Here is a 15987-nt window from a genome sequence, read left to right as displayed (position 1 = left end):
CCCTGGGGAAGAACGTGGTCCCAGTATTCTTCAGGTGGTTTAAGGACAGCTTGTGTCATAGAAACCAAATCAAGGGCAATAATAAAAGTCCTTCTTAGCACCCACTTGTATTTTCTTGGCCAGTTAGCTGGCCCTTTTTAGTAAAATACTTTTTTTCTGATTATAATAATTGGACATGTTCCCAGGTCTTTTTAAATGGAATAAGTGAAAAAGTAGAAGAATCTCGCCTGATCCTAACATTCAAAGATGGTGTTTTAAAGTAGATCTCATAGAAGTATCTCTCTTTTGCCTGCCCAAGGTCTGAAAAATGCGAATGAGACAAAGGAGTCAAACAATAGCATCTCTCCTCAAAAGTTAAGAACAGAAATAGCATACAAGTCAGCTATCCCACTTCTGGGTGTCTAAAGAATATGAAAACAGTAACCCCAAAAGATATCTCCACCCCCATGTTCATCGTAGCATTATTTACAATGACCAATACATGGAAACAACTGAAGCACCCATCAGTGGATAAATGGATAAAGAAGATGTGGTATACATACACAATGGAATACTACTCAGCCACAAAAAAGATAAAATCTTGCCATTTGCAACAACACGGATGGACCTTGAGGGTGTTATGCTAAGTGAAATAAATCAGGTGGAGAAAGACAAATACCATACGATTTCCCTCATGCTTAATATAAACAACAAACAAACAAAACCAAAATAAATGAACAAACCAAGTGGAACGAAAACAAACACGTAGGAACAGAGAACAGAGTAGTGGTTACCAGAGGGAAAGGGGTGGGGGGAAGGTAAAATGAGTAAAGGGGCTCAACTGCTAATGGATAGAAAATAAATTTTTGGTGGTGAGCATGTTTTAAGTTATACAGAATAGAAATATAATGTACACATTAAACTCATATAGTGTTATAAATCAGTGTTACCTAGAAAACCACAATAAAACAAAAGAAAACAAACAAACAAAAATAGTGTCTCATTTGTCACTGACAAAAGTGTCGTGAGACAGTGCTGTTTGCGTCTCTGGGCAAATGAGCTTCCTAACTTGAGCCAGGAATCCAACACTGCACACAGGCGGTCCTGAGCATCCCTGGAATCCTGTTGGCCCTTGTGCCCTACCAAAGCGCAGACCCGCCATGCATCCTTTACAGCATGAAGGGGTGTATTAGTCATCTAATAGAAATTAGATGTAACTAATGGCTTTGTAACAAATTACCGCAGACTTAGCAGCTTAGAGCAGCACACGTTTATCATCTCCTAGTGTCCTTGGGTCAGGAGTCCAGGTACAGTTAACCTGAGCCTTCTTCAGTGTCTCTCTCAAGGCTGCCATCAAGGTGTCAGCCGTGGCCAAGGTCTCATCTGAAGGCTCCACTGGGGAAGGCTCTGATGCCAGGGTCATGTGGTGGATGACAGGACTGAGTTCCCTGCCGTTGCAAGTTCACACCTGGTTGTTGGCCAGAAGCCACCCTTAATTCCTTGAGCATATGATGTTTCCACCACGGCAAAACATGCAAGCTGAGGCGGCAGCAGAGAGCCTCACATCGGTAGTTAGAATCTCATGTAACCCGAGCACGGAAATGACACCCCACACTCAAGAGGAAGGGACTCCCTGAGGATGTGGGTGTCAGAGGCAGGATCACTGGGGGCCATTGGAGAACCTGCCCACCATACGGTGCGTGTTTCTGCCAGCCCCCAGCAAAACGCGGAGAAAAGGATGGAGCAAAATATGCCTAGTCCCTCCCTCCAAACTCAAACTCACTACTAAGCGTAAGTCACTGCTCCCTTGAGTTGAAATGACGGAGAGATGAGGAGCGTTACACCAACAGATCTGACCCCCCGAGGAGGAGCCCAGCAGGAGGAGTGGGAAACTTCCTTCTTCTCCAAAAACTTACAAGGACGTTGTCTGCGTTTTCTCTCTGCTTACATGCGCTTACACATTTTTCTACAACTAGAATCATCTGAACTTCCTCTTGAATAACCCCCCCTTTGTTCTCATCTCCGTGTGGTCGACGTTCTTCTATCATTCAGTACTTTTCTGCCATGTGCTTTTTAGTGGTCTGCACTCTCCATCACCTGGCTGGTCCTGTGTCGCTTTAGCCCTGTCCTTGGCAGCCAGTTTTGCCTTCTTATCGTCTCCAGAGCTGCATCAGCAGCAGACCTTCCCCCATTACCTTTCATTGGAGCCAAAAGAGAGAGCAGGCAACATGCTCCAGAACAAGGATGTGGGAGCCCAGAGATCTGCAGACAGGCCTCCCTTGCACGACCCGTGGAATCACAGGATGGAGACTGAGCTCATGCTGGGTGGTCTCAGCAGTCCCGGAAACTGACCTGACTGCCAGGGAAAGGATGCCAGGAAGGATGGAGAGGGTCTTGGAGACCCCGGAGCAGGTAACACACGCTCACAACCCAGCCTCTCACTCGTGTATCATTCAAGTCTTGAACGTGCCGATGCAGCCCTTCACTGAAGCGGTGCTTAATTACTTCCAGCAACCTCCATGGCCATGGCCTGTCAGTCATCTTTCAAATGTTCTCATTAGCAGTGAGGCGGGAACGCCGGCCCGACCCCGCGTAGCGCTGCAGCCGTCACCGAGCCGTCACCCGCACTTCAGCGGCGTCTTAATGTGAGAGTTGCCCTTTCACTGATTAGCAGCAGAGATGAAAGGTGGCCACAGTGAGGCTGTCTGGGGATTCAGAAATTCTGGGTTTTCTTCTTCTTGAGGAAATGTAATGTGTCCACGTTTTGCACTACATACATTAGCAGGCCATTCATCACACGTGTCCACCATGAGTGTGGAATGTAAAAACAATTATCAAACAAACCACAGAAGATGCACCAAGATTACTTAAATCTTTTCATTTCCAGCTCACCATGCAGCACCATATACCTCCTCCCCTCTCTTTACACCCCCCGTTCCTGCCCCCATCCATCCTCAAACGCAGTAGTCTTCCTCTCCCTTTCCCCACATTCCTAACCCACGCCCCTGACTTCTCCTTAAAACACCAAAACTTTTCACCCCTGTAGGAGTGTTTCAGAGACACAGACACAGGAAGAATGTTGAGGGCATGGATTAAGCTCAGAACAGAGGCCGTGAATTCCCAGCCTTCCCTAGGTCATTCTGTCTGCCTGAGCCCTGGAAGAGCAGAATCCTGCAAGTATCAATACACGTGCAATCTCAGATTTAAATGCAAAGGTCATGAGGTCAAGGTCACTGTGAGTAGACTCTGCAAAAACAGGAGGTGACAGCACGCTAGGGCTTAAAAATCAACAAGGAGACCACGGTGATCAGTCAGAACAGCTCTGCCAGGCCTGAGACCCGTGTCAGCAGAGAGGCCTCCCTCCTTCAGGGGACAGTGCCAGCGGCCTGGCTCCGAGGGCCGACCTTGCTGCAGGCTCTGGTGGCATTGGGGTCTCCTGCTCAGGAGCCAGCACCACCTCTGGGTTCTGTCGCCACAGACAGGCACTGTGCCCCTTCCTGGCCTGGGGCTCCTGCTTCCCTCTCCATCACTCAGTGGCTGCACGGTACCTCTGTGTTTCCCCATCCGGTCATGACCACTTCAAGTCTGGGCTCCCCGAAGCTGCAATGCCAGCATCCCAGGCTTCGAAAAGAGTTCCTGACTCACTGCTGCCCTGGAGACCCGGCACACCCCATGCTTCAGAGAGACAGCAGCCTTCACACACAACCTCCAGGAACCTCTGGGTATGTTGGCTCCTTATTTGTCCTTGTTTGCAATGCTGCAGACTCTCCGTCCGGGATGTCTGGACTCCCCAGCGGGGAGGGACCTCACCCAGTCCCCTGGTCCCGCTCTAGGCTTCAACTCCCTCCAACAACCTGGCGAAAATCTCCTGTAGCCTTGACTTGAATGCATCCACTGATGGAGAACTCACTACATTTACAGGTGTCTTGTTCTAGTTGAAATATCATGAATATTATTTTTTATAATACTATTATTGAATTCCTACATTTTTCTAGGAAACATACTAGACACTTTCAATATATTTATATGCTAATTTCCAACAGCACTGCAGTTTGGGTGACTCTATTTGCCATGTTTCAGATGATAAAACTGGTGTTCTTGCAGGTTAAGATGGACTCAAGGTCACACGTGGGGTGACCAGCTGTCCTGGTTTGCCTGAGACCCTCGGTTTTAGCATTAAAACTTCAGCGTCCAGGGGCGTCCTCCCACAGCAGGAAGTTGAGCTGAGGTTTAACCCTCTGCACTTCCAGCTACACACTAGGACTTGTGCCTGTTTTTCTCGTTCTGCTGTTCAGAGTCTTGATCACTATTCTGTGCTCTTCCTCCATGTTAATTCTCGTTGCCCCCAAGTCCTGAGCTGGGTACACCCAGTCACCCCAAAGTCCTGTTCTGCTGGGGCCTCCGCTTCGGCAGACCCATGCGCCTTGTTGGACTTCGGAAAAGTGGCCGTGGGACTCCTGCCCGAGTTTACTCACATCCCCTGGACATGCTTCTTACTGAATCTTTAAGGGACAGGAACCTGGATCTCGCCCGAAATCAAAGACTGTCGTCTCTCTCCGCCACTCCCATCCCCCTCGTGGCTAAGTCCGTCTGACAGCGGAAAGCGTCATTGGTCTGTCCAGTTTCAGAAGGCTGAGGGGCATAGAGCCCACAGCAAACCGGAGGTGCACTTTCCCTGCTCAGAGAGGCCCATGTCCAAAGTCTTCCTCACTCCTGGGATCAAGGGAAGGGGACTTGATGAACTCTGACTGCCCGGCCACCAGCAACCTCGAGGGAGAGAAACAGGGAGAGGCAGCCTGTGCCACGGGCACCTGGCAAAATGTCCCCGCCTGCTCCTCACCCCACGGGCCTCCCTGCAAGAGGGGGAGGCAGGGGTCCCAGGGGCCATGCAGATGCCCAGCAAGCCGTGATGGGCACGTTCCCAGCCCCCTTTGGTTCTCAGGCTTCCACGAGGAGCCCAGGTAAATCCTGCAAACACGAGAAGGCTCCCCATGCGAGGCTTGCTCTTGTTAGGATGACGGGCCCCTTTTTGTCCTAATAACGTCCTCCCATCAGAGGGATGAACAAGTTCCCAGGGCCGTTTGCTGCCTTTTCCGACCATCGGCACAGCTTTGATTTAAGGACGCGCACTTTAATCACGCATCGTGTGTCATTACCTGGACGGACAGCTGCAGCCGCGAGACACGAGCTCTGATAAATCACGCTGCAAGTCGCGGGGCGATCCTCTGTGGATCTTCCCTCCCAGCTGTTCCGCAGCAGCCCGGCATCCTCAGGACCGCAGGGCGGAGGGGAGAGGGCTGGAGCTGGCTGGTGGAAAGCAGGAGCACCCCTTTTTCCCTCTCTTGGCTTCCTTCCTGTGGATTCCAGGCACCTTGCCAGACTCTCCGGAGGTCGCGCCCTTGATCATCAGTGGGCTGAGCACTGTCTTTTAAATAATTGCCGGGACAAAATTTCAAGCACTTCTGCATGCAAATCACAGCAGCACTGAGATTTCTCGCTTTTTAAAACGCTGCTTTTATCCACCCCTCCCCTGGCTGCTGGAGAAAAATGAGACCTGTTATAAAATGCACGTCTTGTCACGTCCATGGCCCTTCTGCCTGCCTCGCCCTCCCCGGGCAACACGCCTCCAAACAACCAACTCCCCGGCACCCAAGCAGGGTTCCCACTGCTGGGGGCTGCTCCTTCGTCGCTGAAGCTCCTGTTTACAGAGCTCTGGTGGAAAAAAACCTTCAGTGGCTCTCATTCCTTCAGAGTTTATCTTTGAGACCCCTCAGGAAGGCATGGTGAAGAAGGAAATGCAAAACAGTCTCAGGGTCTTAAGAAAGTGACTACACAGGCAATAGCCGATGGCAGCACAGTTGTGAATTTTAATAACGGTTCTGCTGGAGCCTGTATGATAAAGGATGGAGGCTATTGGGCCATTATGAGAGAGCGGTCAATTTCCGTACGTCAGCACACCCGAGGAGAAATGGCCTCTCCCAGGTGTTGTCTAATGTGAAAAGAAGAATTCATTTGGGTATGGAGGTGCCTTTGTTTTCTGCTTTCCTTGGCCGTGCATACTGGGGTTGATAGGGCTTGAATGAACATCACAGATGGGAAATGCAAGCAAGGCAGACCCTGGAGAGGTCCCTCCCTCTGCTCCTTGTGCGGGCCACTGTCACAGCCCTCCCTGTGACACTGGGGTGGCTGCCGGAGAGGGAGTTCCTCTCTTTCTCTGCATCATCTCTTTCTCCTCCAGGCTGCTGGTCTAACTCAGCTGTCATCACCCTGCGCTCTCCAAGGGCATAGAATAGAATGCAGGAACACAGTGTGCGAGAGCAAAATGTTCTAGAATCTTGAAAGGTCCTGTGTGACAGGCAGGGCTGGCTTCATGAGGGAGCAGCCCTGGCCTCATTCAGGCCCCGCACTCACAAAGCCGTGCTCAAATCAGTGTGCTGCTGTCCTGGTCTGGAAATCCTGAATAGTATTTTTTTTTTTTTTAAGTTTTTAATTTTTATTTATTTATTTATTTTTATTTTTGGCTGTTTTGGGTCTTCATTTCTGTGCGAGGGCTTTCTCCAGTTGCGGCAAGCGGGGGCCCCTCTTCATCGCAGTGCGCGGGCTTCTCACTGTCGCAGGCTCTCTTGTTGCGGAGCACCGGCTCCAGACGCGCGGGCTCAGTAGTTGTGGCTCACGGGCCCAGCCACTCCGCGGCATGTGGAATCTTCCCAGACCAGGGCTCGAACCCGTGTCCCCTGCATTGGCAGGCAGGTTCTCGACCACTGCGCCACCAGGGAAGCCCCTGAATAGTTTTCGAACAAGGGCCTCCACATGTTCGCTTTGCATTGAGCCCTGCAAGTTACATCTCCTGTTTACAGGTAACACGTGTGAAAGTAGCCTTGATAAAAGTGCTCATTTCTTTCCTTCTCCACAGCATTTCACTAGTTAAAAAAGGAAAAAGGTACATGAAAGAATAGATTATGTGCCTTTTTTAAATTGTATAGTTGATTTACAATGTTTCAGGTGTACAGCAAAGTGATTCAGTATTATATATTTTTTCAGATTTTTTCCATTGTAGGTTATTACAAGATATTGAATACAGTTCCCTGTGCTATACTGTAGGTCCTTGTTGTTTATCTATCTTATTTATAGTTGTGTGTATCTGTTCATCCCAAAGATTCTGTGCCCTTGAGTCTCAGGTCTCATTAACAAAAGCAAAACAAGTGAACCAACCTAATGCTCAACCCCTCCCACACCAAATCTCCTCCTCCAAAGACTTAATTTTTTTATCTGAAAAAAAAACCCACTGTTATTTTTTCTCTTTCTCTATGATTTCTTCATTTGCTTTAATTCTAAAGTGTGAAATGCGACAAGACTCTTACAGGAAGATTTTTTCCTCCTGAGCATCCGTGTTCCAGAGTCACTGTGAACACACAAGAACACGAGCCATCCCTACTCAGGAATGAGCCCAGAGCTCAGGCAGACGGCCCCGCTGTGAGCTGTGGGCCTCAGGGGTCATTAGCTGTAAACAGAAAACAGGAAGCAAAGCGTCAGACACAGGGGAGTCCTATAAGGTTACTTAACTAAGATCAGTGATAAGAGGTCACCATCATGACGTAGGGGAGAGAGGGACATGGCCATGGCTGGAAGCTTTGAGCACGAGATGAACATGGGCAGTGAGGAGGAGAGACCCAGGGGTCTGTACAGTTAGGATAGAGAGGCTGTGCCCCAGGAACAAGCGCACAGTACACCCATCATGGGAGGAAGTGGGGGTCTGCTCATTGTAATGAGAGATTCTCAGGCTCTCAGACTGATGAAGCAGGCACCTTCTCAACTTGCCTGTCACAATGTCAATGGACAAGTGTGTTCTGGGAGGTTTTATCCCAACAAGCAGATGGTCCAGCCCAGAAGCCGCACTTGTCACTTCTGCTCCCAGCTCATTGGCTCTAGCTAGGCACATGGCCCCATCCAACCACGAGGGACCAGAAAGAGCCAGTCTCTCAGGTGCGCAGAAGGTAAGGAACCTGAAGCATGTCATGGGCAGCATTCATGACCACCACAGAGCCTAAAATATGACTTTTTCAATTGATTATTTTGACCGTTCCTCCATCCATCTGTTCATTCACTCCTCCAGGAGTCCACCTACAAAATGGTCCTTTACTCTGTGCAAGATGTTGAGCTAAATTTTGGTGGAGTCATCAGGGTTTCTGCCCCAGGGAGCTCCTGTCTGTTGGGGGAGCTTCAAATACCTGGTGAGAAGGGGATCCAGGACATGTGTCACAAACGTCATGAAGGTGATTCGCTGTGGGAATTTAGAGGAGGAAGCCAGCATTTTCACAGAGGGCGATCAGTGATGTTTCATAGAGGAGGTGACCTTGGAGCTGCATATTAACAATTTATGCAGTTGCAATAAGCAGAGACAAGGAGAAGGGAGAAGGCATTCCTCAGTGGGGAACAGCCTGAACAAAATCCTAGAGGCTGGAAAACAGGAGATATTTTAACTGGAAAAGGAACACAGGCAATTTACTGTTGACTTGTGGGAGATGTTGAAGGCCACTGAAAGCCAAGAAAATATAATCAGAGAAGTGTTTATGGGAGAGTAATGAACACATATCTACGTGCTTGATGGATCGGAATAAACGGATTGAGTAGAAGAGAAATGAAGGCAAAAGCCAGTAGAGAGACTGTTGCAATAGTCTAGACACAAGGTGACAAACACCTACTGACCACGGGTCAAGTGGGAGTAGGAAGGAAAGGGCAGGGTAAGAGCTGTCACGGGGGGAGAGGCAACAGGACTGACAGTGACCAGACAGCAAGGGAGGAGGGAAGCAGGTGGCACCGAAGGAGGGCGCGCCAGGTCCAGCCTGAGGCCCGCCCCTGAGCAGGCACCGCCCCCGGCATCTTACAGAGAGGGGGCAGTGACGGTAACATTGACCTTTCAAACCAAAGGGTTAAGAGAAAGGAGATCACCTGCGTGAACAGAGCTACAGAGCTATACTAGTCAGGGTTCTCCAGAGAGACAGAAGTAATAGGATATATGCATATACCCTCTTAGATATGGAGAGATTGAATAACAGATTTATTATGAGAAGTTGCCTGACATGATTATGGAGGCTGAGAAGTTCCGCCTAGGGCATCCGCATAGCCCCACCCACGCAGGGCAGGGCCCATCTGCTTTAGCAAGTCCACTGACTCAAAGGCTCAGCTCATTCAAAAGCACCCTCACAGACACACTCAGAAATACCTCGTGATCCAGGCACCCCTTGTCGAAGGCACGTTGACACACGAAATTAACTATCAGAGGAGATCAGCATCTCCCTCGGGGGTTGACGGAGATAAAGCCCTGGCTGAGGTGGCAGGCCGTGTGGGACAGGCCCCTGCAGGTGGGCAGCATTCAGCTGCTCGAGTCAAGTCGTAATCCTGATGGCTCCCTCCCAGGGTTGTGTAGGTCCGCGCTACTCCCGGTGTGGCCTGGGGACCCAAGCAGCAGCGCCACTGGCACCTGCAAATTCTCCAGGGGGGCCCCCAGCAGTTTGTGTTCTGTCGAGATCCCCCGGTGATGTGTGTGCCTAGTAAAGTCTGGGCAGCTATGGTGTGTTAGTCAGCTGCCATAAAAAATTACCACAGACTGGGTGGCTTAACCACAGACATTTATTTCTCAGAGTTCTGGGGGCTGGAATTCCAAGGTCAAGGTGCCAACCGATTCAATCCCTGGAGAGACCTTTCCTCCTGGTCTTCAGATGGCTGTCTTCTTGCTTTGTCCTCGCATGGCCTTTGCTCAGTGCATGCATATGGTGGGGGAGGGGAGAGGGGTGGGTGTCGGGGGATATCTCTTCCTCTTCTTACATAATTTCAGGGGGACACAAACATTTAATCCATAACATAGGTGTGGGTGGTATGCAGTGGTGTTACCCTTCTTGTCCGATGTTCTTACAAGGACCTGGTGGAGGTGTAACTGGGGTCTCAGATGAACTCCTGAAATTGACAGGTCATAGGCAAATACCAAACACGTTCAAAAGCGTCCAGCATAAGAGCGTTTAAGATCGCTATAAAAATATCTCAAACGTCTAAGTTTTTCTCCATTTGCAATTAAGAATTTTGGTGTGCTTTGTAGACTCTTTCAGAGGCTGGATTAAATGATTACCCCGTTACCTACGCCACCTTCTGAGGAAAGCTGTGATAGTGGATCTCGTCCGTCCTTCTAAATCAGGCACCTTTCCAAGTGTCTTATAGGAATCTAGGCACTTATGCTCAGTTAAATAACTTCTTCCCAGTATAAACAGCTACCTAATCTAAACAGTATAATTCACCTTAGGATGGAAAAGGCATTACATTTTTTTTCCTACACATTTATTTCTATTAAAAATTTAGAATGTGCCCCTTAGTTCAGTGTTGGTTTTTGATGATTTTGTCTTGCACACAAGGTGACTAATGCATACCTCATAAGAGGGCATGTCTCCAAAACAGCATGTATGAAACAGACCCACTTCCCCATCTTATGATTTAAAGCAGTATTATTGTAGGCTTGGATGTTCTTTATTATTATCTTCTCTTCCTGAGAAATGTCAAAAATTCTATTTCCAATATCTACTGTTGTTATTTATTCTCCACTTGGGAAAAAAAAACCAAAAACTAATTTCTCTCTCCTTTACTAGGTCCAAAATTGTCTTCCATTATCTTAAGGCAGTTAGGGTTTTGACATCCTGAAATGTTGCATATTCTTCTCTGCAGAAAGACCTTTGAAACTAATCTTCTAGAGATGAGGGGAGTCAGTGAAAACCCACCAAAATTGCCTGTTTCCACTCAGAACACATAACTGTTCTCCATCTCTGAAGTCATTCATGGGGAGAGTTTAAGAGATTACAAATTAGACAGTGAATGGCACATGCGATGAACATATGAGAATCCACTATTTCAGAGAGGAATTGCAGCTGCCTTTCATGTCAAGGGAGTGGGAAAGTCACCCTGTATGGGGTCTTATATCACTGTCAGAGATTCAGGTGAGAAGGGCACAGTCATTGTGTCACTTGAAAGTGGTAAGGTTCTAGAAAATCACGGAAGGGCTTTTAATTCCTCCCACGTACTGCACTGTCACCTCTGGCAGCTGTCACCAAAAAGAATAGCAGCACTTATTTAAGGCCACATAAAGCCAGCACAGTCATTCCTGTATATCTGTGGGGGACTGGTTCCAGGACCCCCGACAGATACCAAAATCTATGGATCCTGAAGACCCTTATATAAAAGGATGTAGTTTTTTGGGCTTCCCTGGTGGCGCAGTGGTTGAGAATCTGCCTGCCAATGCAGGGGACACGGGTTCAAGCCCTGGTCTGGGAAGATCCCACATGCCGCGGAGCAACTGAGCCCGTGAGCCACAATTACTGAGCCTGCGCGTCTGGAGCCTGTGCTCCACAACAAGAGAGGCCGCGATAGTGAGAGGCCCGCGCACCGCGATGAAGAGTGGCCCCTGCTTGCCGCAACTAGAGAAAGCCCTCACACAGAAACGAAGACCCAACATAGCCATAAATAAATAAATTTAAAAAAAAAAAAAAAAGCAGAGCCTTTAAAAAAAAAAAAAAAAAAAAAAAAAAAAAGGATGTAGTTTTTACATATAACCTATACACATCCCCCATACGCTTTAAATCATCTCTGGATTAATATAATACCTAATAAAATGTAAATACTCTGTCCTTAGTTGTAAATACAATGTAAATAGTCTGTTCCTAATTGAAAATACAATGTAAATGCTATGTAAATAGTTACCAGTACACAGCAAATTCAAATTTTGCTTTTGGGAACTTTCTGGAATTTTTTTCTCAGTTTTTTAAAACTCGGGGTATAGTTGCTTTACAATGTTGTGTTAGTTTCTGCTGTACAATGATGAGAATCAGCTATATGTATACCTATATCCCCTCCCTCTTGGACCTCCCTCCCACCCCCCTCATCCCACCCATCTAGGTCGTCACAGAGCACCAAGCTTAGCTCCTTGCTATACAGCAGGTTCCCACTAGCTATCTGTTTTACACGTGGTAGTGTATATATGTCAATCCCAATCTCCCAGTTTTTGATCCTGGGTTTGTTGAATCCACAGATGCAGAACACGTGGTTACAGAGGGCCAACTGTAGTTAAGTGCAGTGTAGGCGTGGGAAAGAAAGGACATGCTGCTTGATGTCGTTGTTCGTTTAGAAAACACAGGAACGAGTTAATTTCCTTTCTTCCTGCTGCCTCAAAGCATCAGACAGGGTGAATGAGAAAAGACACAAGCTCACCCACGGGGAGCACTGAATGACCTTCATCCTCTCCCTCCTAGAAGAGGGCTAGGCCAGCCCCACCTGTTTCACGTTTACTCCAGCTCTGGGTGGACTTCGGGGTAAATATCTCCACCCTCTCCCCCACTCCCCTACTCACTGTTAGGCCCAATGTCCACAAAATCTACCCAGCCCTCCCACTGACCTGGTTCTAAAACGCAGAGGCAGGACTGTAGATTCTGCTTCAACAGGAGGATCTCATGAGCCGGGGCCTGGCACAGTTTGCGGTTCTTCTCTCTGGGCTGCCACATCCCGGGTGTGTTTGTCCAAGGTTATTAGGGGACCAGGGAACTAAGTAAGAATGCATTCTCCTGCTCCCGACCTGTGGAGTCAGTCTCTTCCCAGGCCTGTGGAGTCAGGCTCTGGGGCTGGAGCCTCACATTTCCATTCTTAGCGGCTCCCCAGTTGACTTTGGGGCACAACTACTTAGAAAAATCCATGTTTTCTGACATTTACACAAAGAGTAAATGTATCATTACTCTATCATTTACTCTATCATTTACATATCAAAGAGTATCATTCCAGATGATAGAATCTGGAATCTTTTTAAGGCTCTGGAAGCTTTTTTCTTTTGGATCTATTTTAAAACAAAACAAAATATGTATTTAAAACAATTAAGTCTATTTTTTTTTTAATGCTCATATTTCCATTTCTCCAGGGCCATGGCACGAGGTTGTACATCTCAGGGGTACTGTTCAGACCATGGTCATGGTAGCTGGTGCAGTTACAATGTCAGGCAGAAAGCAGTCAGTGGTCCTGAGGAAGGGGGAGTTTTGTTCTCCTTTGCAAAGAGGTGCCATTTGGGCCAGAGGACAAGCCCACACTACCTCCTATGGCTTCAAGGAAACTCTGGCCTCAGATCCATCCCAGAATGTTCTGACCAGGGGAGGTTCAGCTCTGAGTTAATCCTGTCCTTCCGGGATCATCTTTCCATTCTTTGCTCCCACACAGTCCCTCATCTGAATTGATTTTTCTCTCAAGCTTCCAAAAACCTCCGTGGTAGACAGAGTCAGGACCGCCCCCTCCCCAGGATGTCCACATCCTCATCCATGGAACCTGTGAATGTGTCACCTTGCAGGACGACATGACGTCACAGCCGTGATTAAGTTAAGGATCTTGATAATGGAGAGCGTATCCTGGGTTATCTGGGTCGGCCCAATGTAGGCAAAGTGTTTGTTCTAAGAGAGAGGTAGGAGGGTCAGAGTCCAAAAACAAAGAGACATAACAGTGGAACCAGAGGTCAGGGTAGAGGGGGAAGGGAGCCATGAACCAGGGAATGCAGGTGCCCTAGAACCTGGAAAGGCAAGGAGACACATTCCCTGCTAGATCCTCCAGAAGGGACACACCCCTGCACACACCCTGATTTTAGACTTCTTACCCCTAGAACTGTAAGAGGATACATTTGTGTTGTTTTAAGCCACTCAGTGTGTGGTACTTATCACAGCAGAAATAGAAAACTCACACCACCCCCTAGCATCTTTTCGGCATTTTTTCCAGCAAACCCTGATTGCACAGTTTTTATGCAACAGACAGCATGCTAGCTCTAGGGGTGAGTGATGGGCACTGGGGCTTCTAAGCTCCAGGAGTAACAGGAGAATTGGAGGACGGTGGTTCAGTTGTTGTGAGAAGCTCGGGGGCAGTGGTATGATAAAGGTGTCCCATGGGTTCCTGTCCCCTTCTCCCCATACACCCAGCTCAGTGATGTCGGCAGCCGTGGCTGCCTCTTCAACGTTGTTAAGACGGAACATCTGTGATTCAATTATCTGAGTGTGGCTCAGTAGACGCTTACTTAGTGCGAACTGTGCACCAGTCATTCTCCCAAGCTCTTTATCAATAACTACTTGCTGAATTATTATTCCAACACTATGACATGGGTACTATCGTTAATCCCATTTTAAAGGTGAGGAAACTGAGACTCAGAGAATTTACCTAAGACCACGGGGCTTGTACAAAGCAGAGCCAGGATGCATGTCCGAGCAACCTGTTCCCAGGGTCTCCATCCAGATCTTCACTGTGCTCTGTCCCCCTGGGTTGGGGCATTCCCTTCTTTAACCACAGGCAACAGAGGCCTAGGTTCTTACCCCACATGCTTGTCCCACTGAAATAAAACCCTACAGACCTAGAAGTTCTGTAAAAGCATGAAATGATAAACTAGCCCACACCTGGGGGATTCATCAGAATAGGAAAGGACCAGAACGCCATGGGCTAAAGGGACTTAATAATAACGTGGTGAAAAGATGCTGGAAGCTCAGATGCTCCTCCTAGTGGGCACTTCGGGAAGCACGTTTTGACTCAGTCATCAGATGTTCAGATGTTGGGCCAGACCCTGGGCTCCGTGCTTGGAACACCCCACAGAACAAGGCAGCCTGCTTCCTGCCCTCAGGAAGCTGTTTTCAGAATGTGGACAGAAAACAGGGGCAGCCGGGCCAGGTTTAGAATCACTTCGTAATCTATGCAGCTGTGTAGGAAGAAGCTAGTTGTTTTATATTTAGGTATGCAGATTAGAGCAAATGTACAGAGGAACATTATTTTCAATCACACTGTTTCCACCCCTGATGTAGTGCTTGATAATAGAGCCATATTGGACGTCCTCACTTAGGCTTTGGTAATTTTTATTTTAGCAAAACAACCTTCCTTTTGAATAATGGAAAAATCACCCATGCAATACTGAGCTTTTTCCTTACTCTTGATGATACAAACATATGTTTACTGTATCTGATGGGAGAGACCTCTCTATAAAATGATGATGGCCTCTGGTGGGTGTAAATGGATCTGATTTTTTTTTTTTTTTTCTGAAAAGAAATACAAGCCTGATGCATCATCATTAACTTTTTGGCTGCATTGTCGAGAGTGCAGCTAAATTTGCCTGCAAATGAATACATTTGAAGAAGTGACAAAAGAAGGGGCCTTCAGCAGGGAATGAGAAGATGAGATTTGAATGGAAGGTGGTTTTTGACCCTCATGATATGGTACCATTCTCTTCCTTCCAAATGGTCCCTCCAAATGGACTCAACTCTATTCCCATCTAATTGACAGATCTCTCTTGCTGAAGAGGAACAAGGTGGTTCAAGAGGTCAGAAAGAGTCCTACACAGACCTAAGTAGCAACTCTTTTAGTCTTAATTGTTGGCATTTATGTAACATTCTTCAAATTAAATATGAGAGAAAATAAATGGCTCCATATTTTTGCAAGCCTGACATTTTTCTCTTTTGTGTTTTCCTACTTTGTAAGTAAAATGTATTTCTCTGTAGCTCCTCTTCCAGATGGTTACTGTGTAACATAGGCTAAGTCGGGACTGCAGATGATTTGGGTTCATACTAAGTGGCCGCTGTCCTGCTGCCTCAGTAGTAGGCTGGTGGTGCATAGAAAAAGATCACTGCTGGCACAGAGTGACAGGAGAACAGACACTGCTGATTGTTGTCTCTTGCGTGTAGTCTATAGCAGATTCTTCAGCTACATAGCAAGCAAATTATCCCTAACACTGTTCTATTTCTGAAGAGGCTAGTTTCACATATAAACAAAGAGAGCTGATAGTGATTTGAGACTTCGGACAACTAAGTCATGATAGCTCTGATGTGCATATAAAGGTTTGGAGCTGGAAGGAGACTAAGGGTTCGGCAAACCCAAGCCTCTTGTTTGAGAGAAGAAGAGACTGAAGTTCAGGCTGGACCAGTGCTCAGGGTTCACAGCCTCCCTCTGGTCCTGGGCTTCATGGATACATGT

General features: G+C 47.6%; 1 protein-coding gene and 1 long non-coding RNA gene across 5 annotated transcripts in view; one reads left to right on the top strand and one right to left on the bottom strand.

The window, feature by feature from the left end:
- The window catches only part of LOC309659300, a 119741-nt gene extending 108533 nt beyond the window's left edge, over nt 1-11208 (bottom strand). For all 3 annotated transcript variants that reach the window (XR_014262728.1, XR_014262729.1, XR_014262730.1), the window contains exon 1: nt 5136-11208. This is a non-coding gene — a long non-coding RNA (uncharacterized lncRNA). The remainder of the gene's footprint in view (nt 1-5135) is intronic.
- DSCAM (DS cell adhesion molecule) overlaps nt 1-15987 on the top strand; it is a gene marked incomplete at its 5' end in the record, with an annotated part of 741397 nt that overhangs the window by 525035 nt on the left and 200375 nt on the right. The window lies entirely within an intron of this gene.

This window comes from Balaenoptera physalus, assembly GCF_965194825.1.
Source record: "Balaenoptera physalus genome assembly, chromosome: 4".
NCBI lineage: Eukaryota > Metazoa > Chordata > Mammalia > Artiodactyla > Balaenopteridae > Balaenoptera > Balaenoptera physalus.
This window is presented reverse-complemented; position numbering and strand designations above follow the sequence as displayed.